This window comes from Eumetopias jubatus, unplaced genomic scaffold, assembly GCF_037043125.1.
Source record: "Eumetopias jubatus isolate StellerSeaLion01/CBP00866 unplaced genomic scaffold, mEumJub1_p1.0 scaffold_12, whole genome shotgun sequence".
Taxonomy (NCBI): Eukaryota; Metazoa; Chordata; class Mammalia; order Carnivora; family Otariidae; genus Eumetopias; species Eumetopias jubatus.
This window is the reverse complement of record NW_028274818.1, coordinates 80,613,076-80,639,999: the sequence shown is the minus strand read 5'-3', so window position 1 is coordinate 80,639,999 and position 26,924 is coordinate 80,613,076. Positions and strand designations below refer to the sequence as shown.

General features: G+C 42.6%; 1 protein-coding gene across 2 annotated transcripts in view; it reads right to left on the bottom strand.

Annotated features, from left to right (window-relative positions):
• Positions 1–26,924, bottom strand: part of MRTFB (myocardin related transcription factor B) — a 197,314-nt gene that overhangs the window by 68,785 nt on the left and 101,605 nt on the right. The window lies entirely within an intron of this gene.

Genomic DNA, 26,924 nt, shown 5'->3' with positions numbered 1-26,924 from the left:
AGGATAAATGAATCATTAGAACTTGTAGGGAACGAAGAATACATCACAAAATGTAAAAATCCACTTGGCCAAATTTAATAAAAATAATTTTCCCCCTCGATTTCTCAAGCAGCTTCCTTTCCTAGCATCTATTTTTTTTTAATTTGGAAAATGAGCTAATTTCACAAAAGAGGAATACATGAATAACTCTGAAAAATCCTTGGTTTACCTTACATTCAATTTTAAGTTTCTATTTTGATTTTTCTGGTTTCATCTGTGGATGAAAACCAAAGTTAGGCTTATTAAGGGTTCAAGTAAGGGTTGCCAAGAGGCTAAAAAAAAATTACCTTTATGTATTTCTTGAAGAAAGAGAATGTTCTAGCAAGGAGGTGATGGCTGGAACAAGAGGCTAGCTCAGAGCAGTCTTGTACCCAGGCTCAAATGCAATGCACACGATGGCTCCTACTTGCAATAAAACCCTCAGATCTAAAGATGCAGGGCCCATGGCCCTTATATCCTTGCTTTTTGCTTGCCCTTGTGCTGACTGCAGAGTGCAAGCCTAGATATACTTCCAAAATAGTCTAGACTGTAAAATGGCTTTTAAACACGTTTTCTTATTCATTGCTAGATATGAATGTCATCCTTCATAAAATACTGAAAAAAACGGTTTTGCTTCTTTTGGGGGCCAGAGGATCACAAAGCATCACTGACATCCCATTTAGAACTGAAGCAAATGACCTAAGATTCTATTGCACAAAGCAAAAGAAACACACATGCTTCTCACATTAAAATGGTTTGTGGTACTTTGAATCAATTACGCTCCAGCACAAAGATTTTTTTCCCTGATAACTTACAGTTTACTGAGGATAGTATGTTCCCATCATGGTATTTTACTAGGAACAAAAATAACCTAGAGAGATGACCTGTAAATACGATAGCACCCAAATGCCTGCACGCTAACATTTTTCTATGAATGCTAGTTAATGCTTGTCTGAATTTGAGACGGTCACATTCAAGAGGCAGAATCCCAAGAAGAGGGATACTGAGAGGAGAAAAGGGTCAGAACAATCTCCAGTTCAAAGGCTGACACTTCTGGAACACGGTGGTCCATGTCTGCTGATGCATCTCTAGCAGGAGTATCCTTCCTTTCTCACAAGGGAGTCCTCAAAGAAAGGTGTAAAACAGAAAGGGTAATGAAAACATCAAAAGCCCCCTTCTTTGGTTTAAAACAAACAAACAAAGCACCATACTTGTGAGACAAATGTATCAAAGACAATACATATTTTTAAGGCGAATGGCATCTTGGAATGACGGTTATGTTGGCGACAACTTCATTTGCAAACCAACAGTGATGACAACAGCTCGTTAGCCTTGAAGCGCCTCCTGACTGGACCCTGGTCAGCTGCACTCATGCACTGTGATAGCAGCCCCGTCAGCTAGAAGATCTTGGACTAGAAATCACGTTCTCATGCTGACATGCAAAGGTATGTGCTACCACGAGGGTAACACGCAAAGTGAATGCATGTCACCAACTGTTAAAATAAAACAAACACCAAACACGGACCACTTGTGTTTTCCATCCGGTTTTCTATGTGGCAAAACAAACTTCCTTATGTCCTACTGCTTGAAGGTAGGAGGATAATCTTCCCAATCAATTCTCCTCTCCTCATTGCCTCCAGAATTTTCCCAAGAAGCAGTGTCATCACACTACAGCGTTACTCAAAGCAGACGCGGCAGGCAGCCTTCTGCAGGCCTGTTTGTTTACCAAGTGCCCGCCTATTAGGTGTCTGTTCCTGGTTGCAAGGTGCATGTCTGGGATGCACGGCCAAGGGCAGAAGGAGCTGCAGCTGTGAATGCAAGGTTTGCTTTAAAGCAAAGGCATCAGCAAGAACATGAATGGATGATGAGGCAGAGGCGCCAATAACCAGTTACACTGTTAAGACTGATTACCCAGCTTGATTTAGTTTTCACCTCTAGCACTAGGTGGGCGGCGCTGAGCACATTATATTGAGTATCAGGCACAATGCCCTGTAGAGAGACTCTGGTACATTGCCACTTTGGGTCAGTGTTAAAACACAATTACCGTATTTGCCCATATTAACTATAACCAGTCACTCACAACTTGATCAGAGCTCCTCTGAGAATAACTACTGGTTATAAAAAGTACAAATTGGTGCAGGCTCACAATTCTGGGAAATATCAAACTTCCTTTTAGTACTTCCTGCTCATCAAATCAGTACACAAGTTCATGTATGAGAAGTGACAAGCAACATCTGCACCTCGAAGGCAGAATGTCCAAGCAGGGAAAGACAAGGCAGGGTGACTGTCCTCCAACGACCAGAGACGGCAGAATGCGGCGGTGCTTAGCCCGGACAGGGAAGGGGTGTGGGGCCCTGAAGACAGAGGACCTGACTCCGTTAATGATCAGAGAGCTGGTTGTGGTTGTGGGATCAAGATATTTTCTCGAGTTTCTCTGAGGCCTTTATGAATTGAGCCTGGAGACCATCATCCCCCAGGGCAGGCTGCACACTCACGTCCCCAATGGAGACAGGGAAGGCCCAGACCACTGGCCACCACCGGGCCTGCTGCACAGTTGTTCTTAAGACAAAGGAGGAAAGTGTTATGCCGGCTGGTCTCTGGAAAACCTGACCCACTCTGCATGTGTCGATAAGATTGCATTTCTGTGGCCACAAACACAAGACCAGATGCTGGTCCAGCCATGCTTTCCTGTGCTGGCGGCAGGTGGTGGTACAGCTGCCTGAGAAGCCAGTGTCTTGGGCAACGGCCTTGTGTCTGAAAACTGAACCTGAGAGCATTCTCCCCAGTGCTGAGGTGAGCTGATCAACTGAGCTACTGGGCTGACACCACAGCCTCCATCCTATTGGGAAACTGACTAAAATGGAGGGTTCTCCATGGCCATTTTGCAAATACTACAGGCAGGATAAGAAAACATGTAAATCTAGAGAATTCTGAGGGAGAAAAAGATAGTTCAAAACTGTCAGCAAGTGGCTACATCCTTTCAGAAAACAAAGGACACAGTAATAATAGAACTGCTCATATGTGAACACTTTCAAAGAATGTCTTTATCTTTGAAAAATGTAGGAATTAAATAATCCAACATATGGTCCCAGTAAGTCCATAAGTTTAAAATCATTGAATTTAAACCCTTAATTCCTAGAAGGAAGACTATCCTTCTATGGTCCATATAAGGTATGACCATAAAATAGTGAGACTCATTTCTTCGTGTGCAAACCAGCATCTTTTGAAATTATAGAAGATGTGTGAGGACATGGATACAGACTACTTTATACTCATTTCATTTAGAGAAAAAAATTTTCATCAATTATTGAATTTTTCCAAGGTAGATGTGTCTTAACACTTTCTAAGGCTAACACTCATAGTTTCCTCTTAGATTTCAACGAAGAAAAAAAAATACACAATTTTCAAAATTCTACTTCATGTTATTCTTTGCTACAACAGATAAAAACAATATTGGGTCAACAGAAGTGTTTGCAACTTGCTCTTTTTCTAGATAAGAAATAATAAAAATTTGAGAATGAAAGGTAGCTTATTATCTAATGTTAAAGAGGAAATTTCCCTCTTTTCAGAATCACAAATAGTTTACACATTTAAGAGTATTTTCTTTTAGTTCCTTTCCCCCACTTCTTAAATGGATTAAACTGCCTTTAGAACAAAATTTCAGGATTAGTTTCCTATAGTAAAAAATCTTAAAAGGCAATAATGTCTTTCATATAATACTTATACCCTACCTCAAAATTTTCAGCCGCTTTTTGAACCAAGGTTATATGTCCTTTCTCTTTTGTTTTTTATGTAGAATATTTGAAATGTTTCTACAATATGACATAATTAAAGTGCTTTTTCACTCTAAAAGGAAAAAAAAAGCCCACATTATGCAGCATTTTAATAATACACGGCAGTTTAGCATGAGTGGAACAAGCCAAAGCAAAGCACAGTTCTGGTGCAAAGGGTTTGCAAGGGGACATCTGAGGACTGTATACTATAAAAACAAGGCAGAAATGACCCATTTTGGGAAGCGGTGTGGCAGTCAGCCATGGTCTTGGAAATTCTTTACAAATAGCTAGTTTCAGTTATGGGGTATGAAGGAGGGTAGGTTAAGAAGGGGAGGGGAGATGAGCAGCTGTCTGCAAGTTAGAGGACTCAATGCATATTATTTCATTGCAGGACATCGGGCAGAATAGAATGCAGAATCATGAGGGGTGAAAAAAACCCCAAGATCCTGAGCAGTCAAGTGAAGGCCGGGTAAACCAGGGACAAAAGCAATGATGGAAAACCAAAGAATACTCTGGAATTGATTCTGTATTGACTGTGAAGGCAGTACTAGGCAAAAAAAACAGGCCCCGGTTTCTGTTTTTAAATTTAATTTTTTTCAAACAGATGTTTGAGTAAAGAGAATAAAGTGATTGGACTTGGCAAAAATTGATTATGTACTGTTTAATCTGCATTAAATAAGGGGCCTAATCCTATAAATAACAAGACAATGTTATCATCATATTACCTTTTGAACAGATATGGGAGGGAGTATCAGGCCCCTACGTAACATCTTAGGACAATGAAGTCTTAGGGCCCCATTCAATCCAGGTTGCAGTGGTTTATTAAAGCAGCAGTTTAGCGGTAAAATTTACACCTGCATTTGCTTAATCCAGGTGAGGCCAAAAATTTGAAGTCTTGAAAAAATTTATATTCAGAGAGCAAAAGACCGATGAACTTTTCCTCTTCCTTAAAAATCAATGTTTAAAAAGGTGGTGGTGGTGGTTATTAAATACTGTTACTACGACCACCATTACTTCAGATACTTGGTAAAAGTGACCACTGTTTTTCTTTTTCAAATATAAAACCATAAGAATGTTATTTATTTATTTATTATTTATTCATTTATTTAGATTTTTATTTATTTGACAGAGACACAGCGAGAGAGGGAACACAAGCAGGGGGAGTGGGAGAGGGAGAAGCAGGCTTCCCGCCGAGCAGGGAGCCCAATGCGGGGTTTGATCCCAGGACCCTGGGATCATGACCTGAGCCTAAGGCAGACGCTCAATGACTGAGCCACCCAGGCGCCCCCATGAGGATGTTATTAAAGACTTTATTATTATTTCCTTTTTTAAAAATTTTTTTATTGTTATGTTAATCACCATATATTACATAATTTGTTTCGGTGTACTGTTCCATGATTGTTTGTTCATAACACCCAGTGCTCCATGCAGAATGTGCCCTCCTCAATACCCATCACCAGGCTAACCCATCCCCCCAGCCCCTCCCCTCTAGAACCCTCAGTTTTTATTATTATTTCTTAAAGCAGTTTCAGGTTTATAGCAAAACTGAGAGGGAAGTACAGATTTCCCACATACCCCCAGCCCCCATACATGCAGTCCTCCCCTACCATCAGCAGGATTAAGAAAATTTAATTCCACAAAGATTCACATGCTTATAGCTCTTTGCTGTGGATGGGTTTTTGTAGCTGGAGGGTAAGGAGCCACAACCTGGGGGTTTCCTTCTGGGCCTGGGTCTCAGAAGTATACCAGTATGCCACCAATACCTCTATTAAAAATCCACGTTTTATGAGAATTTTTTTCCATTTATTTGTTGAAATAAAAGTGATACACACACATAAAAAAAGTCATTAAAAAGAAAAGTGAAAGTCAGTCCATCCCGCTCCACACCTATCGTCCTTCTCCACAAAGGTAACCACTGTGAAACTTTTATGGCCCCAGAGGGTGTTTTGTGACTATTCCAGCAATATTAAATATAAAATATGCAAAGGAGATACACGGGGTAGGATCATACTCTTCATGTAGGTTGGGGATTTGTTTGGAAAAACCCCACAATATCTAGCTCATTCTTCTTACCGGCTGCATGAATGGCTGTATCTAACATAGGGATATATCATCGTATACATATAAGTTCTCAGATTTTTTGCTATTATAAACAATGCTGCACTGATTGTCCTCATTCATTTTTTGGTATCCTTCCCATGATGATGATGGTGATTATATACATAAAATGTATGATAATGGAACATACATTTAAAATTCTGATAGGGGCACTGTGCAATCCAAATGGTTTCAACAATCTATATTCCCACTAAGGAGGTGGGGGAGTACCCTTTTGTTCATCCCTTCCCCACAATGTATACCATCATGTTTTAAGGTAACTCTAAATTCAAAAACAAAGATCACTTCCATTCACCCAAGACTAATGGCAAATGCTGTGCCAAAATAATGGTGAAATTTGATATATGTAATAAGCAGTGAGGGACCAAAAGATATCAAAAGCATTAGTGAGGGTAACAGGGCAGGTTTTTGACTGAATGGGGAGACATTTACAGTGGTTGTCAGAAGCCCCTCTTAAGCCCTTGCAAACCTCCTGTTTATTTTTAAACTAGGTAGAATTTTTCTGATGTTCCTGGGTAGAAGCCTTAAGCACAAGACATCTCATTTTTTCCCCTTCAACACAGCTGAGAGATGTAACAGACAGATTTAAGATATATTTAGAATAAAATCAACAGTATGTGGTAAGAGACTGGATGTTGTGTTTTGAGGAGAAAGAGACAAGAAAGATGACACCTGGGTTTCTGGCTTAAGCACCTGGGCAGACCATTTACCGAGATGAAGAGCACAAGTTGGCCATTCGGGAGCTCAGTCTTGGACATGTGTGAATTGGAAGCAGAGATGTCAAAGTGATAGTTGGCTCTGTGGGTCCAGGTTTCAGAAGGTAGATCTTGGCAGGAGATTGAAATTTGAAAGTCGTCAAGCCATGACAGTTCCCTGAGGTAGAGAATACAGAAAGGGAAGGCCAAAGAAGCCACAGACTCGGCTCCTAGGAAAGTTAACGACAAGCCCACGTATGGGTCAGTGAGGGGATGAAGATCCAGCAAAGGAGGTCAAAGTGGTCTATGAAGGAAGTGGAGCCTGGAGAGTGTGTGTAGAAGTGTTTCTAGAAGAGGGTCGTGACCAACTGTGGGTTTAGCGCATGAGGAGCTACTCTTTGGAGTGATGGATGGAAGTCAGACTAGAGGAGGTTATGGAGTAAAGGAGGGGCATGGGTGTGAATGAGGTGACTGGAAGCAAATGTTTTCAAGATGTTGCCCTGAAGGGCAGGAGAGAAAGCGAAAAGCTTGAGACCATGTGGAATTTCAAGCTGGAACACCCCTGAGCCAGTTTATAACTGACGAAGATCAAGGGGTGGGGTGGGGGTGGGGACGGGAAAGAATGACTATGAATAAGCCGCACAGGAGAGGAACAGACAGCAGGTCCCCCGAAGGGCAGAGGATTCCAAGCACACAAAGACAGCTTTGGTGAAGACACATTTCCTCTATGACAACAGGGGGGTAAAGACGATTGGGTAAAGCTAGGTATCTAGATTTGGTCTGGGATGTCCAGGGGTTTCCCAATGACGGCTGTTATTTTCTCTGAGGAGGAGGAAGCAAGGCGACTTGCTGAAAGTGAGAGGAATGAAGGAAAAGTTAGTGTGAGGCCAGCGAAGAAGGAGGTTCGAAATAATCCCTGCAGACTGTGAAAATCAAGTTGGAAAGAGAAACAAAGTTATTTGTTACTGAAATGCTCCAGTTAATAATGGCAACAGCTTGGGGGACAGAAGTCAGTCAGGAAACTGGCAAGTCACTCATTGGCTCTGAACTTTATCATTCTGATCAGAGAAAAGACCCACAAGATACAAATTTAGAACATTTGGCAGTTCTTCCTAAAGCTCATTATACAAAGTTTTAGCGAAGAAGAGTCGCAGCCTGGCAACTCCACTTCTAGGTGAACTGAAAAGAATGGAAAACAGGGGCTCACACTCACACGTGCATACGCACACACACGTGTGCACAGCAGCGCTATTCCCAGTCACCAGGAGTTGGGAACTCCAAGTGTCTGCAGTGAATGAATGGTAAACGCCGTGGCCTGTCCACACGATGGAATGTTACTCAGCCATAAAAGGGAATGTGGCATTGACACTGCCACAACACAGATGAACCTGGAAAACATTACCCTCTGTGAAAGACGCCAGACCCAAAGGCCACACGACAGATGGTCCCATGTATGTAAAATATCCAGAATTAGCAAATGCAGAGACAGAGTTCAGACTGGTGGCAAGCAGGAACTGGGGATGGAGATGGGGGCGGGGCATGGGAATAACTGCTTAACGGACACAGGTTTTTCTTTGGGGTGATGAAAATGTTTTGGAACTAGAGGTGTGTTTGAGCAACACAGTGACTATACTAAATGCCTCTGAATTGTTCACTTTTAAAATGGCTAATTTTAGGTTATGCCAATTTTACCTCAGTTAAGAAAAAAAAAAAAGCTAGCAGAACAACAGACTTTAAGAAACTAGTAGCTCAATAATCAAATTTCTCATTTCTCGCCCACCCCTCGCTAGCCCTCCACCACCACAATTCCATGGACCACTAAGGACGACCTATTTTTCAGTGGTGTGGTAACTAGAGCAACAGCCACATCTTACATTCCCTTGTCACGGTGAACTCTAGGTTTTTTGGGGGTTGTTTTGGCCTCTATTTCCCCTTTTAGATGACATCCCTATATTCTAGCACCTTCTACGGTGCTCATAATATAGAAATTTCAATAAACATGTTTTACTTAATTTTGTGTGGTATGCTTACAGTATATAACAGAGTTACATTTTCTAAGGAAAGAGAATATTGTGTCAAATTTAAGAATAAATCAATGGAAGAATTTTCTATGGGCAAGTGCTTATCATGGGCAGAACCAAGACTTTCACTTTGATGCAGGAATTTGAGTCTTAGGGTATTTTTGAATTAATGTTGGTGGTAGAACAGAAGACAAAGTCTAATTATGTTGCTTTAAAGGGTATAAGAAGATTAATAAGGGAAGGTGAAGGGCAAAGGAGTAAAGGAAACCATGAAAAACTGGCAGACACTAATTTGTTTTCATCTCCACTCATAATTAATGGAAAATTCATGATGCATTAAAGAAGAGAAAAAGCACTTAAGTACTCTCACACATGATAAAGAATAGCAACCAAAGATCACAAACCTCTGGTTATATTTCCAGGGGTCGAATCTGCCAATTATAAAATAAGGTTCTCCTTTAAGTGATTCTACAAAATAGAACACAAAGAGGCCTCAAATAAAATCGTGGTTTGTCTTGTAAGAGTCAAGCTATCTGCGTGGATGAAGCAGGCTTCCATTACTAGCACTTCCTTTCTGGAGCGGAAGCGAGCCATACAGTGAGCACATAAATCCCCACCTCGGACGGGACCAAGAGCAAACAGCATTTTGATCGGGAATTTTTATGTTATGATTATTTTCCATTTAAGAAAGAGAGACAACATCAAGTTAACTAAAAAACCCACAAATTAGTGTTTGAAAAAGTTAGGGCTTAGACCACAGAGGAAATACTGCCTTTCTTTCCAATGTCAGAAAACCTACTGTATCCTTATGAATCCACTGGGCTGGGGGACATGGGGAGAGGCAGGTGGTATAAACTCTGGAATTCTAAACTTCCTGGCAAGGAGGTCACGGTCTGAAAGGCACCATCCACCCTCTATTAGGAGTTAAAAGTGAAGTCAAAACGAGAATGCTAACGGCCCGGGCTCACATACTATAGCTTTCCTAATTAATCTGCAGCATGAGGTCAGGAAAACAATGTTTTCAACACTCAGCCTTGGAAATTTACAGGCACTTTGATAATTCCATGGTTGGCTGCAGCTTCTGTTACCATGGAAACGGACTGCTAAAAATGGGGCATGTTTCTTTAAACTGATCATACCTTCACACAAATTCCCTTCTCCTTTTTGTCAAAAGTTGGAATGAATTTAAAGTATGCTTCTCGTGGTATGACAACGTGATGTCAAGCCAGGGGCCTGATACAGATCGGCAGGGATGACATTAGTTTGTGGCAGACTTACAGAAGGATATTCGACATATACGAATTTTAAACATCTTGTTTGGTTAAAAAGTGATGGAAATCAAGTACACAGTGGCATAAAAGGAAGTTTAACACAAATAACAGGCACTTCAAAAGCAAAATCATCCACTTAACTGCTTCATCACCAGCAACATAAAGAGGTTAAAACAGTACTTGATTTGTTTCTTTGAGACAACTGATTTTTAACCTGCAGGACTAGGCTGGTTCTACACCCGAACTTCTAGATTTCTTACCCTCTATGGCTCCAAGAGAAGATAATATTTTTCCTATGTTGGGGGCAATCAGAAATTCTCTATTCCACCACCACATCAGAATTTCAGGTTGCAGCTCTACTTAAGAGGTGCTGACAGGTAAAAGCTCTTTCGTACTTCCTCTAAGATGGGAAGATGTATGTGGCATAAACGACCCTGAAATATCTTAATGTAAATGCCCAAGGCTGGCTCTCTGAATGAAAGGATAACTTGACAATGAAACAGGAAAACTGTGGAATATTATTTAACTCCATCAGCATGTGCTCCTCTTTTGAGGTCCCTTGATCCTGGCTCAGTAGCTTGGCTTTTCTGCCCACTGTGTGGATTCAGAGATGGGACTGACACACACACATATGCATTCACCTACCTAGTTACCCACGTACACACACGCGCACAGGAATCTCCCCACCAACACAAGAAGAGAACTGAGAAGTGGCCTGACCTGTGTGTTGTCCTCATATTACAGCGACTCTACATGATGGTGCAGAGGAAGGCATGAGTTGTGGCCCCTCAGGCCAATGAACTAGGGCGGGGTGGGGAGGGAGGGGCATGCTGGCAGAGAAGAGTGATGGAGGGACATACAAATGCGACTTGCTTCGGGACACAGGGGCACAGCCTCCCTCCATGGAGGGGTCTGGGTGGGTGGGGCGAGACCAGGAGGCAGCTGTACGTCCACTTGAGTGAAGACCCCTGTATTTGAGGAACGGAACCCAGGCAAGGGTGGTGGCCATGGTGAAATGGTGCTGTGGGTGAGAGAAAGATTTCTGAGGTCGAACTGACAGATCTGGTGACAGGACCTGGTAGCAGGTTATGAGGAGGAGGTCAGCGACAGTGTCACGGATCAGTCCCATTCAGGTTCCCAGCATGAGTCAATGGGTGAACAGAGGTGCCCTTAAAGGTGACAGGAAACTGGAGGAGTATGCTTGCCAGGAAGAAGAGGCCCACTGGAGCCACAGTAGAGGGCTGTGCAGGTCTAGGGCACACGAGGGAGGGCCGGCCCGCACAGGTGTCATCCTCCCTCATGTGGACCAAAGCACACATGGGTGTCTTCTGTGCTCTCTGTTCCGTGTGCCCGTTTTCACTCCTATGTTATCATTTAGTTTCTCGTTTTTTAGGCTGTGAGCTCTTTGTATGCTGGCATGACCCTGAGGACAAACACTCAAATTTCTGCAAAATGAAATTATTTCTAATAAAAAATTAAATTATAGAACTTCATCTCAAAAAGGGCATCCACCCATTAAAGAAAAAAAAAAACAAAAAAAACCACAACACTGAATCATGCCTGGGAAGAGGGATCTTTTGCTTTTCCTTCAAACCTATATTTTATTTGAATTTGTTATAAGGACTATATCATACTCTTCAAATTTATTTTTAAAAAATGTTAATTTAGTGACATCTCACCATACAATACTTCTACAAAAAATAATTTTGTAGAACATTGACAGAAAACAAAGAAAGAAGAAATTCCCAGAGAAATCAAAATAGATGTTGCAAAATTCATGTGCTTTGCTCAGAGAAGGCTTTGTAGCATTCTTTATTTCAACCGTCCATTTGTCCCTTTCTCCCACCACGGCTCACTAAATGTATTTTAGTTGAGTCAACAATACAATCAAGATCTATTACATTTTGTTAATTTGTTGCTTACTTCACAGAAGCTTAGAAGCAGCATATCAGAAAAGGGAGAGTGGCCAGATTTCGGCAAAAATCAGACCATAAATAACAATGCTAGTAATCTAGTAATGATCTAGGGGTCATTCTGTGCACTGATAAATGATTTTATACACCTTGACAGTGCCTTAAGGCACCAATGTATCACATGGGATTATTAGTTTATAACTGAATTATAAATTGTATCCGAAGGGAAGAGTTCAAGTTATTCTGTTAAAGAAGGCAGGGTGGGGGATAACACTCTTTAAATACCTGTTGCGTAATAATAATGTGTCTGTGAGATGCAGGACACTGGGGATGAGATACAAAAATGATCCAAACAAGGATTCTATCCCCCCAAATCACTACGGTCTAATAGTGAAGGCAATACAGATATACGTACCACAGCGGCAAAAGGTAAAATGCCATGAAGGGATGCAGATCGAGTTATTGGGAATATACAGGGGAGAAGAAATTATTTTTAGCTGATAGGGTCCAGCGACTTTCTTCAGGAAATGGCACTGGGATTGGGTTTTCGGCGACGCTGAACCTGCAAATCTGGGGTGAGAGGAGCGTAGTGGGCAGAGGCATGGAGGGGGAAGGGTAGAGCAGCGCTGTCTTTCACAGAACTTTCCATACGGACAGAAGTGTTTTATAATCTGCGCTGTTCAGTATGGCAGGCACTAACCACGTGTGCCTAATGTGATGAAGCAGCTGAATTTAAAAATTTTTATTTCATTTTAATTATTTCAAATTCACATTTAAACAGCCATGCGTGGGCGCCTGGGTGGCTCAGTCGGTTAAGCGCCTGCCTTTGCCTCAAATCATGATCCCAGGGTCCTGGGATCAAGTCCCGCATCGGGCTCCCTGCTCCGCGGGAAGCCTGCTTCTCCTTCTGCCTCTCTCTCTCTCTGTCGCTCATGAATAAATAAATAAATAATTTTAAAAATTAACAAGCCTTTTAAAAAAAATAAACAGCCATCCGTGGCTAATGGACAGTGCAGGTAGAGTACGTATGAGATCATTTCCAACATTTAGAAAAGTTTGGGTAAAGCTATTTGTTTAATCTGTTTTCCCCCAGGTTGGCTTGCTCAAAAGATTGTAGACAAATGTGCACCTTTTTCTTAAAAAGATCTACTACAGCCATGTCCCAGCACACCACGTTAATCTACTCCACTGTTTACTATGCAGTCTACCAGAAACTTTCACATACTTTATCTCAACTGTTATTTACCAGCCAGGGACAGAAGTGGGAATGTGGCCCCCCAAGTCTGTAACTCTTTCCCCCCACCCCACACCCATGGGTTAAGCAACACAATGAGGAACCCAGATTCCCCAAGTCACTTCTTAGAGGACAGCTGACTAGGGTAGCAGTCTGACCCACTTTGGACTGAGCAAGAAATGCATTTTGGTTAAAACACTGAGTTTTGGGGTTGTTTGTTAGAGCAGTCAGTTTTAGTCAAAGTAAAGTAATACACAGCCCAGTTTTCTTTCTAGGGTTTTTATTCTCACCATGAGAGAGCTCTGTAAACTGAACAACCATTTTCCTCTTTAATTATAACTAGCTGGTAGCACTGGTGTTATGATTATCTTAATAATGACTCCGATTAAACCACTTATCTGAATTAAATCACCTCAATTTATTTGATTTTCCCTCAAAATTTGTAATTGTTAATTCTTCAGTTGTCAAGTCAGTGATCTCTAATATCCATCTTTAGTTCTAGAACCAGAAATTAAATTTAGATCTCATCCATGTTGCACATAATTAGAAAATGTTCCATTTCTTTTGTGGACAAGCCAAAAGTTGAGATTCGCTATTGCTGCTTTGACAAAGAAAATTAGTCTAAGGAGAATTCTCTATCTTGAATTTGATCCGGAGAATTCTTGATTTTCATTGCTATCTTCACCTAAAGCAGCTAATAATTAAATTCTCCCACTACACAAGTGGATTGGTATTTATCAGAAAGTTTATATAAGCATTGACAAAACTGTGAGGTAATAGGCTTTGTTATCCAAACAATTCTTTGGTACGGGATGACAACTATTCAGAGGCCACTGACACTTGGAACATTTTCTTCTTAAATTTTCAATAGGTATTACTAAATTTTCTTGTTAAGGTGCCACAGAGGCTCCTGAAACCTATGATTACTGGCTCATAAAGTCTGCTTTTCCCCCTAATAATAATTCTGGCTAACTAGTACTGTCAACAGTAACAGGAATTCTGAAATATCCCAGTAATAGTAAGAAACAGAGCACCTACTTGAGCAGCAGACTGGACTGCCAACCCTTACAGTAGACACACATCAGAAACCCCAGAGAGACCAAGCCGTGTCCAAGTGGTTAGAACTAAATCGACCTAACTTTTGCCTTCCTTCACTACCTGGAAACTTACGTTCTTGATATTTAAAAAAAAAAAAATCCCCAGGGCTGTTCTTTCAAACAAACCAAAACCAAAACCAACATTGCCAAAAAGTAGTGGAGAATTAAACACTACTGATGTGAAATATAATGACTATTTTGGTGTCCCTCCACACACAGAGCATCAGCCATCGGACACTAATAATCACCGGTACATATGTCTCTTTGGACAAACAGCATAAGACCTAATCAGACTCTAGGGTGTTTTACTGTTTCAACAACAGCTGCTTTATCCATCAACTTTCACGGGTTAATACAACTAACATACGGTTTGAGGCCTAAAAGCAGATGAAGCTTCAGGGCAGACTGTCCCCAATCCCAATGTTGTGTTCTGTGAGTCTGCTACGCTGACCACGGCAACTCATTGGCAGGCAGTGACGGTGACACACTCAATTATAGAAGTCCCATCTTGCACAGGAATCATGTTATTTTTGTGCCACTTCAAATAAAAAAAGGGCTTTCTGCAAAAATTTCTCCTATTTTTTGCTGTTCTGATCAAACCCACGTCTAATCGCTCTTTCAGCATCACTAACATGGAGGTAACAGATCATCCTTGATCTCTATGGGGTTTTTTGTTGGTTTTCCCCTCAGCCCTATCTCTAGCAGAAAATGGGTAGAAATACAATCTGTGGAGGTACATAAAGCAAAACCCTGGTCAGTGCAACTGTGGTGAGATAGATTGGTTTTATCCAACCATTTCTGTGAAGTGTTTCAAAATATGAAAGTTCTCCCCCCTTAACTCTTTATACGTATGAATTTATTTATTTAAAGATTGTATTTATTTATTTGAGAAAGAGAGAGTGTGAGTGCCTGAGCTGGGGTGGGGGTGGCCAGAGGGAGAGGGAGAAGCAGACTCCCCACTGAGCAGGGAGCCCGATGAAGGGCTGGATCCCAGGACCCCGAGATCATGACCTGAGCCAAAGGCAGATGCTTAACCGAATCAACCACCCAGGCACCCCTAGGTATGCATTTATAAGATAGTAACATATAAAATATTTCTCTATGCTGTAAATATATAGGGAATTTTAAAAATGAAAATTTAAATAGAAGGAAAAAGTAACAAAGGGCTGAAAAAAAGAAAAGACAAGCAGAGGGATGACAGAGTGGCATCAAATTGGGCATCTCATGAAAACAGCATGAAGTGTGTGTTGCTTCTCATTGCACAAATGAGATTAAGGCTCGGAGCAGTGAACCTGTCCAGGGTCACAGAGCTGCAGAATGGTGCGCCCGGCACCCGATCCCAAGTACATCTCACTTGAGAGCCCATGGTCTTACCCTTCTGACACTACACTATGACACAAATATAAATGGAAGGCGCGGTCACAGTGGTTAGGGAAACAAACCCTATGTTATGTAACTGTGTCGACCCTGCTCTGCTGTGCTTGTTGGTAATGCTTCTACCCTGCTTTCATATCTTTAATCCTTGCTTCCGTGCTCCTTATCTGCGCTCTGACGACTCTATCCCCCTCCACGTTCTCAATGTTCCACTAGCACAAACACTGTTTCAAATGTAAGGTATGAACGACAGCTTAACACCCGAAAGTGACTTAAACGATGCTTAGGGAATTCTTAACTATTTTTTTTTTTAAGCTAATGACTTAAAAACTTTAAGTTCCCTCAGTGAGTCTCCAGAACGTGTCTGAAAAACTCCACTGGTATTGATTTTATAAGAATCTACAGTAAAGATTGCTGTGCGCAAGCAGAGGCGACCCCATTGTTTGGTTCCTGGCAACAGCTATTTATACTTCATTGTGTGTCGTTTGTTTGGATCTGGATGTTTTTTCTACCCATACCCAAAAGTATACTCTACAAAGTCCAACTATTGTTTCTTCTTCTTATCTTTCAAATCCATAACAATCTCTGTCATCACATTCTCATATTCTAAATGTCTGAGCAAAAAAAAGAGCAATATCCTTTTGGAAGAAGCTCAACCTGCTACTTAGGCAGATAAGTCTACATTTATTCTCTGAGTCTCTAAGATGAGCAAGGGCGAGTGGAGAGGTGAGGGGCGGCTGATGGCAGGAGCTGAAAGCAGATAAAAAAGAGGTTACTGTGGGTTTTTTTTCCTCCCAAGGAACCCTAGAAAATCAAATTCCAAAGTAAACAAGCATTGAGAGGGGTGACCTTCATTATCTCAAATTCAGGAAAAGCTTAATCTCCGTAGATCCCGAATTTCTGAAACCACGGCCCTTGATCTCCAGCTGCTACAGTAAAGCATGACTTGCACTGGTCTGGCCACTCTTCAGTATATACCAGGACAGGGGACAGCAAAGCTCATACCTTTGGCCATTTTCTCGAATCAGTCAGTGAGGTACTGTGCAGTGGCTACTGACAGTAATGGACAATATTCTGAAGCTTATTTTTTGCCTTGTTAAAAGACCACAAAACCATGCAATGTGTTTTTAAAAAATAAAACAAAATAATGCAATGTGCATTACAACCAATTAAACCAACCATTTAAAGATAGAAGTAAGAAAGCACTAGCTACCTTCCTGGTTTTAAACAATAAAACCCATAAACGTGTCATTTGGAAAAAAAATAATTTTCCTGGAATTATGTGTTTGTAAACCTAAAGCACACAGTGTTCTGAATGGTATTGAAAAGGAAGTGGCCTCTCCTAAAGGGGTGGGGGGGGGGTCGGGGCAAAAAAAAAAAAAAAAAAAAAAAGGAAAGAATGAGAGAATATACAAAATGAACCTGGAAAGATTTCAGTCCTGAAATGAGGACTGGCCTCCTAAGTCCCCTTGCTGTATTAATTATTGCAAAATCCCTAGAGTTCTATCAGTTAATGAACCGCTAGCAAGAGCCACCGAGAACAGCATTCGGCTTTCATCTCAAAGAACTTAGAACGTGTGAGGGACACGAGTGAACAGAGAGAGCAGACACACGGCATGGTAAGCAGACAGACACGCTCAGCCTGGCTGACGGGAACACGGATTCAGCAGTTTTGCCCCTGTCCACAGACAGACTGACCTTCCTTGAGACTTTTCTGGTTGCTCCCCTCAAGGCATTCCTTTTCTTTTAATGGTTCGAAATCCCCAGCAGTTAAAATCTCTGGGAAGCCCTGTTGCTGCTTCTTGGAGCTATCGATCATGGTGAGAGGCTTCTGGAGACAGGCAGCATCAAGCAGGAGCAAAGCGCAATCTGCCGCGCAGCAGAGACCAGCGCTCAGCACACTCTGGTCCCCGGTCCCTGGATCCTGGGTTCCTCCTCACAAGACCCCAATCACTGGGCAATTATGTCTTTAAGCAGCTGAAGGCAGCCATTCCCCCTCAGTTCCCAGCCTGACCTGCAAATACACTCATGAAGCCCTAAACTCTCTCCCACATTGGGAGGCAGAGCCCTGGAGGCACGATGCTGAAATCCCACCCCTTTTCCCAGCCAGCCCCCTTCCCCTTGCCATTCCAGCTTCCCCCGCGTGCTGGGTACTTCCATCTGCAGTTTGATGGTCCGAATCATCTGACAAAACACTGAGTCAAGCAGTTAAAAATAAATCCTGTAGTTGTTAAAAGAGAAGACTTTGCTGATACCTAAGAAGACAAATTGCTGCCTGTGGTCTCTCTCCGGCTCTCTATAAACACAGCCGCAGGCTGTGGAAATACTTTCTATCAGCCAGCCGAGCACATTCATTACTCATTAAGTTCTCCAGCTAAACAAACGGCAGTCTAGGGCATCGGAAGGAAGCGGGTCCTCTCTCAGCAGAGGGACCACGCCGAATAAACATGCTACCAGCGTAACTGCCTAACGACAGAGGCACCGAACTCCCAAAGTTCTTTTGTGGCATCCGGCTCTTCCTGGCAGAGCCAGTGCTTTTTGTAACAGGGACACGTACTGCAATTGCAGCTTTCTGCCGTCATCAATTGAGACCTGAGCCGCAGTTTCCCCTCTGTGCCACTAGTCGGCTGACAGACTTAACATCGCCATGATTGTGCTCAGGAAAAATCTCCTCCCACGTACTCAAAAGCAGAGATGGCAAGAGAGCCTCGTTCAGAGCCGATTCAGCTGGCGACCAGCCCAAGCTTAATTTCACGTGAGCTAGCGACACCAGGCACGTCTCCTGCAAGCCACGGACTGCTGTCCACTGAACATGAGGGATGCTGCTGGGAGGAAATCTCTAGGTATGGCAAACGCCAGGCAAATGTGGAGACGAGCCTGTTTTCAGACACATCAAATATATATCTACCCGCAGCTACAGCCAAAAAGCAGCTGATTAAAAAAAAAAAAAAGGTTCAAAGTATGCTCCTTTGCAAAGGGTTCCCAGAAAAGCCATGAGAGGTTCTAAGAGCAGTAGATGGAATCCTCTTCCATGAGGGATATGTTTTGTTCACTTTTTTATGACCAACATCTTAGCAGAGTGCCTGGAATATTAGTTTTCAATAAATACTTGTTGCATGATTAAGTAAACGAATTAAAGCCGGAGAAGCTGCAATAGGAAAACTTGTTTTCATAATACTCAAAATTCTAAAGAAGTCCTCAATCACTGCCCAATAGTTAGTAATTTTAGATGAAATGTTCTCTAAAGGAAGGACATTTTCTCTTCAAAAGAAAATATACACATACATTTTGAATGTGCATCTGACATGATCCTTCTATGGCATAAAGAAAGGCTTACGTTGTCAAAGCCAGAAAAACCCATATTGTTGTTCCCCACCAACACACAGATGGGGACTGGGTGAAGATTCTGTCCTTTGTCCCTGGTGCTGGGGCTGGTGTGCACTCAACCCGGACTGCTCTAGAAAGATAGCTATCTACTACTCTTCTCCAGCGTCTCCTGAGAATGGGATTACACAACACATGACATGGCTCTTGTCAACTGAAATTCCTTCTGCAGCAATGTAAGCCCAGTGTTGGGAGTCCACACCCCCGCAGGAACAAACAGCGCTGAGCTTATCACACTTCTCGAAAATGCGCCCAAATGCTCTGCTACTATTTCTGATCCCGAGGCCTCTGTTCTTCTACACTGACTGTTCCTGCATCTTTAAAGGCGTAAGCAAAGTAACCATAGTTTTCTGAGGACATTCTTTAGATCAGTCACCTTTTCAGCAGTTTGGCGAAGTTGTTCTCATTTAACCCCCAAGAGCCCCTTCTGACCGTGATGATTACTGGTACATTACAGCCATTTTACAGACCAGGACCACAGTCACAAAGTTTCTCCGTGGCAGGTCTGGAGTTCAGCCAGTCTGAGTTCTCCAAAGGCTGATTCTTTCTCCCACTGCGCAGCAACGCTTGCTGTCCGCTAGAATACGCTCTGTCTCCAGGCTTTAGTTTGATCTTGGGACAGGTTTTAACAGCAGAGGCCGCGACTTTTAGGGCCTCCTGGTAATTCTACTCCTGGTGCGGGAGAAGGAGGGCCAACATAACCATTCTAAAATGCTCTCATGAAAACATTTCCACTTTTCCTGAGAGCAGCAATGGCCAACTTTATTTAGCGCTTGCAGGGTGCCCCAGTCTAAGTGCTTTTCATAAGTTACCTTGTGTGTCCTGTTGCCAGGCCCGGGGGTTCGACGTTACTCCAATTCACAGATGAGAAAACTGAGGCCTAGAAAAACTGACCTATTTTTGTCAGAGGTCGCCCATCTTCTACGTGGTGGCGGATTCCCAACAGGCGGCCTGGCTCCAGAGCCTACATTCTTAATTACTTTGCAAAAAGAACAACAAACCCTAATATTCTCTTGCTCAGCATTGCTCCTTTTTAAACCCCACCCAACTGTGTTTAGGCCACAAGTTTAGAAACCTGGGTACATACAGAGCTATACCAGCCACTTTTTTTTTTTTTAACCGACTGTGTGCGTGTGTGTTGAGTATGTTAAAAAATAAAACAGTTCTCTTTTAAGGATCCTCTGTAAGCTTATTATTTTTACATCTGATAAATATAAAAAAAATCTCAATAAGGAAACACATTTTCCTGCTGTGGGTTTATATCTAAAGTCTTGTCTCTGTAGTTTTGAGAGAAAATAATAATTTCTTTAGTGGTGAATATGCCTGAAAGAACATTTATTTTGCTTTTTTTAAAAATGTGAAATAATTTCAAATTCACAGAACATTTTTTTTCCTGAATTATCTGCGAGAAGGCTCTGACACGACACCTCTTTACTACCTTAAGCGCTCCGGTGTGTAATTCCTACAAACAAGGACATTTTCCTATAAAACCCCAAAATAACCATCAATATCAGGGAATTAACACCAATTTATCACCATCTAAACCACAGACTCCCCTCAAGTTCCACTAACTGTCCCAACACCATCTTTAAAGGCAAAAGGATCCAGACCAGGATCACGTATGGCCCTGAGTTATTTCAACTCTCTTTAGTGTTCCTTCATTTTTTAATAGATCCTCAGTCTCTCTGGACTCTTCTTTCTGTAAATTGTGAAGATTACAGGCCAGTTATTTCATAGAATTGCCCTCAACGTGAGTTTTCTGGTGTGTCTTCATGATCAGACTCAGGTTATGGCAGGAGCATTTTTGGCAGGAATACCACGGGGGCAGGGATGTGTTCTTTGTATCCTATCAGGTGGTGCACAAATCCAATTTGTCTTATAACTTATATTTATTCTGATGAACTGATTAAGATGTTATTGGCCAAGTTTCTTCATCGTAAAGTCAGTTTTTCTCTTTGTAATGAATTATTCTGTGTGACTGAACTGTTTATTACTAGGATGGTCACCAAATGGTGAATTTGAAAATTCTATCCTTCCTTCTACGTTTATTAGTGGCACATCCTACTGTAAGAAGAAGAATCCCCTTTATGTGGTTTATGGTACCTATTTCTATCACCATGGACTCATGGATTCCTATTTTATGCAATGGGTGATAGGATGTTCCTACCCTTTAGTTTGATGCTCAAATTATTCTAGAATTGGCCAGTGGGAATCCTTTCAAGCTGGCTTCAGTTTCTCATTGTCGTGACCCATTCTCTGAGCACTTGATTACTTTCTGGTACAAGGTATTCCAGGCTCATCCTTTATTTTTCCTGCTCCGCTGAGAAAGCAAGGACTCAATAGCAGGTGTCCTCATTGCTATTCGGGTGTCAGTGTTCCCAGGCCTCCTCTGTAGAAAGTTAAGGAATATGTCTGTGAGTTTGTGTGTGTGAACACACATGCACACACATATTTATGGCTCTCTGTATTAACAGATGTAAATGCAGATCTATATTTAAGTATGTACATCTCTATTTATATATATGTTGAAAACCACAAGTTCGCCCTGATGCCTCCAATTCCAATCCAATGCCAAAGGTTCTTTCTCAGCTTCTCTCATGTATTTGTAACCCTTTTCTACTGTAGCGAGAATCTTGTCTCCCACGGTCTCTGCCACCCCACTCACGGATACCCTGTTCATCCCACTACTGTCACTGCCGTACCAAACCCTATGCAGATGTCTCCTCAGCCCAAGTGGGCTCCGAAGCCTTCCCCTGGATTGCTGCCCTCGCTCCCACAGGGCAGCTGCCTTGCTCAGTGCCCCCCATAATGTCTTCTGGATTGAATTAGGGATGAAGGGAGGAAGGGCACTTGCAGCCCACAGTTACCCCATGAACGGCCTGCAGTAGGTCTGTCCTTGTTCCGTACTATACGTGCTATATCATCTTCAGTGTCATTTGGCTCTGTGGTCACGAGGGACGCTGAACTTCAAAGGATAGGTGATTAAAGTCACTAGGGCTATGATAAGTCTGCTTCCACAGTGTTTGTGTGTACACACACCCAAAAGAGCTGTTTTCGTATGAAAGAGAGTTCCATAAATCAAGTCAATTTTCCCAGTACTCCAAGCATAGATATTTAATAAGCGTGAGAAAAACTGTATGGCTTGGAGACTAGGAATAATCCAGGAAAGGCTTCAGGGAATCGGAACAGAAACAAACACGGCTCAAGGGACCTACACGAAAAGTTGGCAGTCTCAATATATGCTCACAAAGCTGCTGATAAAAAGATACGGTTGAGATGACGCTGCTGTAAGCGGAGACCTGAGAATATTACCAACTGCGCAACGTTTCACCAACGTAAAAGCATCCGAGGGGGACAGATATAATAATCAGTAACAGCACGGAAACGGATTGCTAAATATTGAGCTGCGCTTCTCCTGTAGCATTCTGGACACGGGACTGAGAGAAGATGCATTTTCTTTTCATCTCCCGCATCTTGCTACTTTGAACCAGGCCCTCCAGAAGCCCTCCCGCTGCGCGGATGCGGGCCCACCGCGGGGTTGCCTCTGCGAGGCCTGAGCCAGTGTTACAGAAGCTATGCAACCAGACCGGACGTATCCATGTTACACCTCAAGTTTTCCCCACGGGTACCATATTTTTAGTAAAATATGTATTTGATCCCTAATTCCCACCCCTTTTAAAATTATAAAACCACTATAAAAATATTCTATCTTTAGACAACTATAAATGGTTATGGTAAATCCGAACAATTATTAAGCCCAATTTAAGAATCCTGATAATTAAAACTTTTTTTTTTTTGTAAAAAAAGGACAAAGGGTGATCTCTGAAATCAGACAGCATATCTTAAAAGTCCTTTATTTTTATTACTTTTTAAATACAGGGTATCAAATGTGTAGTACTTCAGATATAAAGAGTTGAACAAATCAGCCCTATGGAAACCGCTGTTTCAGGAGAAGGGCCACATTCTTCTGTTATTTCTAAGAGAATAAGATTTTGAAGGGCCATCAGTGATTTGGACGATTAAGTACTGCAGCATGACTGAGTGCTGCAACCGGGCAAAAGGGCCTGGCGACTTGGGTGGTAATGTGCGCTTACGCTCATCTTCCTGGTCGACCCTGCTGGGCGTGCTCTTCCCTCTGAGGACGGGAGCTGCACCTTGGCCAGGCCATCCAGGACCGGGATGGGACCGTCCATGGTGTGCTGTGGGAGCTGTGCCCTGGGGGAGCCAGGAGAACTTCCTGTGGGACGGGGCAGACGGCACGTTTCACAGCGGGCACCATCTGACGGCACCCCTCCATCGTGGTGCTCTGACTGCACGCAAGTGACCGGGGACGTCTGCCCCCCTCCACCCGGCCCAGCCGCAAGACGGGTCATGAAGACATGACACAACACACTTTGTCAGCGTTAAAGGAGTCCTTCAAATCGTTTCTCCACTTCCAAGCTTTCTAGATTCCTATGAACACGCGCAGATTTACAACAGAGAGCTGTCCTTAGATTATGTCTCTTCGGAGTCGTGTCCTTGGACTCTGAGTTACAGGAGACAAGGGAGAAGGGCAGACAGAAGGGAGGGCTGAAAAGTGGGAGGGGCACATCCTAGCAAAGACAGGAAGACCCGACGCTAAGTCATGGTCAGTGTGAAGGTGGGATAAGAAAACTGTCCGCGGGAGTGTTTCTCCACCTTTTTTGCGTCATCGTCCCTATGGCCCGACTTTCTTATCCAATTTTTCCTCATCATTTTCCACGAAATTTTAACACCACAGATTGGCTACATGTCCATTTACGTGCTGTATGTATATCTGTGCCTTAAACATGAAAGGTGTGATTTTTCTGCCTCTCCCCCAAGAATCAATCTGTGCTCCTTCTGAGAATGCTTAATCTACAAAAGAGAAAGCCGATGTGTCCTGTTTTGCTGAGGAAGAAACAGTAAGGTAATAAGAGTGAGAGTGAACTATAGGCAGGAAACCCTCCATGAGAAAATAACAAATGTTCACCATCTGGGATAATGATTTTTAGATCACAAGTGAATTTAACATATCTTTTGTGGATCCTGAAAATCTTTTGATCCCCAGCAGCTCTGAGGTATGGGAAACATGTACTGACATTTGTTTTATTAAAAAAAAAAAAAAAAAAGAAACTGCAGTTCAGATATGGAACAATGTATTTTGAAGTCACCCTGGTGGTGAGCACGTACCCTTAATCCTGGCTTTCTGACTCCAACATTCTTTTCACCAAAAACAAAAACCTCTAAGGTTTTTTGTCCCCCCCCCCCTTTTTACTAAATTTACATAGGATTTTCAAAGGCATGTAATTAAGAAAAACCAGTAATTTAATTTCAGGGGGGTGATGACATCCCAGATGGATTTAGGAAAGCATAGAGGCAGGATGGTTTTGTGGAAGGAGGATGACTCTAGAGGTCAACGTGATTCGATGGTGAGAGTCACGAGATCCTGGAAAAGCAGCCACATCTCTGTGCCATGGCTGCCTCATCTGCAGAAATGTGGTGACAAAACTGATATGACAATAGCTGTTTTCTGTGATTATGAAAATCAGAGAACAGACACATATAAGATACCAGGCACAACAAACATGACATGCACTCCCCAAATTGTGAAGTCTGGTCGGACTCCTTTCTGGCACGATCTGCCTCGTCTGCTAGCCTGCATGGCTGCATGTTTGCTAGGTTAGGATTTCTCTGGCCAGACACATGTGCAGACATAAGTGCACGTTAATCACACACGTGTTCTCCATTTCCTAGCACCCCCACCCCCCGCCACCGCAGACCACCCCGGGGTGCGGACACAGTTCACAGATCTTTGGTTTGGCACTTAGCATCTTCTGATGTCTTCCTACTACTTTAGATTTCATTTATTAGATTAAGTTTGAAATTTCTATACATGCAGAGGACCTTGCTGATACGTTTTCACTTCACTGGAATAATGAAATAGAAAGAGTGCCCCCAGGTGACTGACCATGGCCATGCTGTCGGCCACAGGGTCTGAGAACTGAGTGGAACAAATGCTAGGACATCATCTCAGGAATCCAAGGATGTATTCTTGGATGAGTTCTTTATGGAAATGTACGCCAAGCCGGCAGCGGTGTGAATAGAGAGTGGGCAGTGGGGAAAATGCACCCACAGGGCCCGAGGCGGCCCAGGCTTGGAGCCCCGCTACAGCGGTGGCGGGGGGGGGGGGCGTCCAGCAAGAGTCATACGGGGGCAAAAAATGCATCATGGCACAGCAAACGGACACTGATGGGAATTCGTGAGCTTTGTAGATTTTTAAAATAATATGCAGAAGCATTTCTATTTCGTACTTAAGCGCTCCTAAGCACAAGTTGATACTTCATTGATGGTTGTGCATGATTCAGCAACGTGAGACTAATAAAAATTAAGTCTTCTAGTAATTGTTTTAAACTTTCTTAAGTCTGTGAAACATGCTTCATCATACAACTCAAACGGAGTGAGCAGACCTGTTTATTCTGCTGCTTGGCTTCCACAACGTTATCCTGAGCAATTAAATTAAACATTTGCCTTTGTTTACCTCATCTGACTGGACAGCCTACTTGGCCATCTTGGGAGTCCTGACAAAGGTGGAGATGAAAGAGGCAGGATGACTACCCAGATCCAATAGGAAATCATGTCAGGCCTTCACACATGCTCCATAATGTTTCCTTTGTCTCTTACTGAGTCTAAACTGTGACACTGTTTCAAATCATTTCCATTTTCCTCAAGACCACACTATATTACCTTTCTCAGCAAGTAGCGTGGGGTCCTAGATTTACTAATACTGAGGTCTTCAGACATAAGCTCTACTCCACCTTCCCACGCCCATTCTATCTCCTGTCTTTGGTGAAGAAGTAATCTTTCTTCTTGCCAAGGGGAATCCAGACACTTTGCTTAGGGCTGTAGTTCCTTCTCACCTACTTACAAAACTGATCAATTAATTATACTTCTCCTCTAGGATGCTTTGTACTTACTAAGATACTTGCATTTCCCCTTGTATTCCTCCTAAGATTCTGTTTCTAAATGTTCTCCCTTATTAATCTCAACCTTTGCACTGGTGCCAACCATTAACTCCAAACACCCACCAATGCACATATAAACACAAACCCTACCTCCGGATCATCATGCACTTGCCTTCTAAATGGCACTTTCTAAGTGAGTTTTCCTTCTGCAGTTAAGATATCCTTAATTTTAAGATTATGTGTTATACTCAGGACTAACTCATCTATGATTTTATAAGATAGTCTTTGCTTGACTTAATGGAAAAACAAAGATTAAAAAAAAAACACAACAAAAACAAATGGCAAGTGATGAGCTAGCCTAGACCTCAGCTTGGCCCAGCTCCAGACAATGCACCTAAAAAAGCCAACCCATGCTGTCGTACTCGTCTTTGCAGCCTCAATGTCCAGGACACTATGACTGCTGAATTAATGCTGTCTGAATAAATCAATCAATGCCATTGGACCAACCAAAACTCATCCGGCCTCTCCTCTACCTACCTAACTCCGCTCATATTTCCTGGCTTGGCTTTAAAGCCATCAGTGCTCCGTCCCCTGCTTTCCTGAGCAGCATTACTAACCCCGACATGGTTCTTACACTTCAGCTAAATCAAATTACTTAAAATTCCCTAAAATGCTCTGGGTTTTCCTTGTCTTTAGTCAAGGTTTTTCTTCTGCCCGAAATTCTCCATCTCTGATGGAGACTATACTTAGGCAATCTTCAGGAACTAGCTGCAGTATCAATCACCTTCAGAAACTTTCAGAAGCTTTCCAGGATGTGGCTCAGCACCCCCCAAGAGTCAGGCCTTTTTCCTCTGCTCACTCTGAACGCTCATGGCACCCGTCACGTGGGACTGAACCTTCTGGAATGATAATGAGATGTTGCCAATTCTGGGCACTAATGGTGACCGGTCATTGACTGTGTCCTGAGCACGAGCATCACGCGTGGTGCTGAGTGCTTTACGGACGTTCACTCAGATCACTCTTCTCAAGAACTCTATCCACTACTGTCTCCAGCTCCCCGCTCA